This window comes from Hyalella azteca, unplaced genomic scaffold, assembly GCF_000764305.2.
Source record: "Hyalella azteca isolate HAZT.00-mixed unplaced genomic scaffold, Hazt_2.0.2 contig2203, whole genome shotgun sequence".
In the NCBI taxonomy this organism is placed as follows: Eukaryota; Metazoa; Arthropoda; class Malacostraca; order Amphipoda; family Hyalellidae; genus Hyalella; species Hyalella azteca.
Genome location: NW_025932487.1, coordinates 5,141 through 9,679, shown reverse-complemented (window position 1 = coordinate 9,679; position 4,539 = coordinate 5,141). Strand labels below are relative to the sequence as shown.

The following is a 4,539-nucleotide window of genomic DNA, read 5'->3' as shown; positions in this document are numbered from 1 at the left end:
GTCGTAGCCCTCGCTGCTGCCCTCGCCCTCACTGAAGCAAGTCAGGGGAAATAGAAACAAATTATTGAGTAAAGAAAAATATATGGTTATGTTGGTGTCAATCTGGCGTGTCATTATAATCATATTCAATGATTAGACCATATGTAATTTGGACCTAATATTCACTTGACATGATAGAGATTGATGGAAAAGTACTAGACACGAGTAAGAATCTGAGGGTTTTACTTTCAAAAACAGTTAAAAGATCGATAGTTCATCAGCCAATCATTGACGGCCTTTCAAGCAAACTCCACCAATCATAGACAAGAAAATAGAGCGTAAGTACTTACGTTCACTTAGCCAGTTTTGAAAGTATGGCCCCTGAAAGACATCACGTGATAGATCACGCGATCAAGACCTTAGTTGAGGGCGGAAGCTGAAGGCTATATAAGGGCTGGTAACCTTAGTAAGAGCCCCCCCAGTAATTGATAAGCGCTCCGCGATGTAACGCGTCGGTTGATTTCTCCTACCTTACGGTCGATGCCGTAGCTTATACCTCTGTATCTAACTCATGTAAAACCACCCCGTATATCAAGATGTTATCTAGGCACATGTGTCTTACTTATCTTTCAGGACCTCAGTCCCGTAACCCGATCCTCAGGTAGAGCCTAATCAATGAGCTTTGACAGTTACACAAATAAAGGGTGGAGGGTTAAATTCGAATCAGAATTTGAGGATGGACAACCACAGTCGTATCAGAACTCAAGTATTATCGTAAAAGGAGACACGATCGAATTTGCAGCATGATGGAAGGATTGTATGACCTGTCATGCTAGTCACCCACCTGTCATGCTAGTCACCCACCTGTCATGCTAGTCACCCACCTGTCATGGGTGCGCCATATCTCTGGGGGACGAGTGGACTCACGCCTCTCGCCTCCAACTGCAACAGGGGACACTAGTTACCAGTTTCATTATCACCACTACTTTCATCATCCCGAGTTTCAATAAATTCAAAACTAACCTGCTAAGTAACTGCAGGTTCCAGAGACGCACCTGCAAATTCGGTGATTGCAAGATTGCAGGAGAAGGTCTGGTCGGGGGACGCGTGCAGCAGGTGGTGTTTGTGCAGCGCTGCTGCAGGTGCTGCAGGGGTCTGCACTGCAGCATGACGGCGCGACAGCAGCACGGTTCTCAGAAGTTCTGAGAACTGCGACAAGAACGAACCGAGGCCCAGAGATCTGGTCCCCAGGCTGGACCACAGTCTGCGTGACGATCAGAGACATGAATGGGTCATGTTGTCCAAATGGTCCCAAACTGGGGAATAAAATCCAACGGATACGTAGATTTATCGCCAAGAAGGTATGCTCTCCGTCAACCAAACAATGACGGCTTCTCGAGGTAAATACACCAGTCACAAAAAATTGACCGCTACGCGCACTTAGGCCTCTACGCGTACTTAGGCCGCTACATGTACTTAGGTCGATACGTGTACTTAGGTCCCTACGTGCACTTAGGCCGCTACGTGTGCTGAGGCCGCTACGTGTGCTGAGGCCGCTACGTGTACTTAGGCCGCTACGCGTACTTAGGCCGCGGAATGCCAGTAGGAGACCACCACTGCCGTGCTTCGAGTGGACCACCAAGATCCCTTCCCTCAAGAACGCAGCCTTATGCCCTTCTGGACTCAACATTATCAGCCGCAAGCCACCAGGCAGATCACATCCTTTAAAGTAGAGCAATCAGCCCACAGGGAAAACAGCCTGCAATAATTTGGCCCAAATCGTCTACGGGGCTTAAAAAAATTCTGCACCACTCGGACACCGCGCGTTGGAGCCTTACAGTAAATTTGTGGACCGCCACCAGCCTGTCCGTATTCATCCATTGCATCGAATCAGCCCACGGTCGATCGGCGGCTCGTCGATGGACGATAGATTTTGGAACAGAACGATACTATCTGAAACCTAACCCTAGATGCGGTGAACGTAAAATTACGTAATTTAACGAAGCCCCGGAAGTGACTCGTCGAACTTCGATAAATTTTGGAACAGAACTATGCTATGGTGATAAAGTGTTTCTTTTCACGTGCCGACCGGCCACTGAAACGCCGGTAATACCGTTAACGGTAATTTTTCTAACAGTGTAGGAGGACAGAAAGTGCCCAGTCACTAGCTAGAGTAGTTGCTTAGAAATTGATTTAGTTCTATCGAGAATCGCTCCCCATAGAACACTCTTACTGTCCCAACTGCCATCCGACGTTGAAATAACGTGGAAATAGCGTTATTTCACCGAAATCTACTCGTAATCGACGCCGTTTCGATGCCATTTGCCAGGAGGGTAGGGAACTTTAAAAGCCATCTCGGTGCTTGTATTCGACTAGCAAAAACATGTGGAATCTCAAAGGGGAGAAGAAGCGACACCAGGAAGTGGTACACTTTATTCGGGATAAAATAGCGATAATAGAACGGTCCGCAAAAGATAATCTAGGAAAGAATTGCCTAAATTTATTTTTATCGCGTGCCACTAGTTACCAGCCATGTATTCTCTGCTAAGTGCTGATATCATTTTTTTTATTATTAATATTAACCATCGCATTTAGTGAGCTCATATTAATTAAACAACTAATTAACGGTAAGGCGAAGGGATCAGGGTAGAGGCGTGTGGTAACAGTTGCAAATCGTTGCCATATTATCTTGTGATGAACAGTAAACATTTTTTACTGTTCAACTAGTAACGGTTCGGTAGTGTAGAAGTACTTTATATAATTGATATCTGATTAAAAGTGTAAGGTACTATCAGGTACCACGGTCTGTGAAGCTCTTGCTCCATATTTTATAACGGGTACGGACGGTTTCTTGGAGTTCCACGGGGAGCTTGTCGCACAAACTTCAAAACATAATATTCCATGGAGTAACTTCTTGAACACGTTGCTTTATGGGGATGTTGATTAAAACCGCGTAATTTAAAATATATAAATTATTTATTCGGAACTGACACATGTAAGATATAGGCATGCACTTGAACTTCTTGAAATCCATGCGCATCGATACTGAACATGAGAGATCTCAAGCAGAGCGGTAACTCAGGTGTTTGGAGGTAGATCCGAGAGCCGGGGGAAATTAAGAACCTTTACGCACAAGAACTAAGAACTTCTGGGGGACATGTGGTGGGAGAAGGGATAATTTTACAAACGTTAAGAGGAACATCAAAAGTTGTTTTGATGTTCCTACACACAAAAAGCTTAAGGATGTACGTTATAGCTTAAGCTCGCGTTCTAACAAGCAAAAATGACCTGTCCTAACAAGGAAAGACTCGCACAACTCAGACAAATATGCCCTTTTTCGCAACATGTCCAGTGTAGCGGGGTACAATAATGGTAACTATTTATAATCATATCGATTATTTAATCTTATATAATATATTTTATTAGAAAATTGCAGTGCCTTGCAGCGTCGCTGTGTGACGTTCTATTACTTTTCTCTCCTGAACACAAGGAAATTCACAACCGTTAACAGGACACACTTGCCTAATCGTCAACGGTGATGCTAATATACATGTTTATCTGATACTATACTGTACTGCGCTATATACTATACTACTGCGTGAACACACAGCTCCATCACACAACAACACACCACACGTCTTCTGCACCACACAACTACACACCACAAATCTGCTGCATCACACAACTACACACCACACGTCTGTCCACACAATAGTACAGTAAGTACATACATAGAGTATATGTGTAAAGAAACATGCATTATAAATAAGATAACTTAAGAATAAACTGGAGTAAATAAATAATTGAAAATATATAGGTATTATATATCTACTTATCGATATATAAGTAGATATGTGATAATAAAATAGATATATAATGAGTAATTAGATGCATAATAAGTAAAAGTAATACGAGTTGTTGAGGGTTAAAAAGAGGGTTTCTCGAATATAGAGGGCAAGTGGTGGGTAGAGTTCAACAGGGCAGAGTTCAACAGGGCAGAGTTCAACAGGGCAAAATTCAACGGGGCGGAGTTCAACGGGGCAGAGTTCAACAGGGCAGAGTTCAACAGGGCAGAGTTCAACAGGGCAGAGTTCAACAGGGCAGAGTTCAACGGGGCAGATTTCAACAGGGCAGAGTTCAACAGGGCAGAGTTCAACAGGGCAGAGTTCAACGAGGCAGAGTTCAACAGGGCAGAGTTCAACGAGGGAGAGTTCAACGAGGCAGAGTTCAACAGGGCAGAGTTCAACGAGGCAGAGTTCAACAGGGCAGAGTTCAACGAGGCAGAGTTCAACGAGGCAGAGTTCAACGAGGCAGAGTTCAACGGGGCAGAGTTCAACGGGGTAAAGTTCAACAGGATTTATCACAACCTCCACAGTAAAACACATAGCAGTTTGCGCTCTCATGTAGAAGCAAAACTAATATACACTTAACACTACTATACAAAGTATACCTGAATTGTGATTGTACGGCTATACACGGGTTACGATTACGTGACTATACATGAATTATTGGTATCGGTAAAAGGTTTTTGCAGTTATTAATAATGAAAATTTCTTGACA

At 43.7% G+C, this 4,539-nt stretch overlaps 1 long non-coding RNA gene across 1 annotated transcript; it reads right to left on the bottom strand.

The window, feature by feature from the left end:
• On the bottom strand, nucleotides 1–1,238 carry LOC108670818. Its single transcript, XR_001930760.1, has 3 exons — nucleotides 1,035–1,238; nucleotides 864–921; nucleotides 1–31 (listed from the first exon to the last, which is right to left on the bottom strand). It is a non-coding gene; the product is annotated as an uncharacterized LOC108670818 (long non-coding RNA).
• Nucleotides 1,239–4,539: the final 3,301 nt, after the last annotated feature.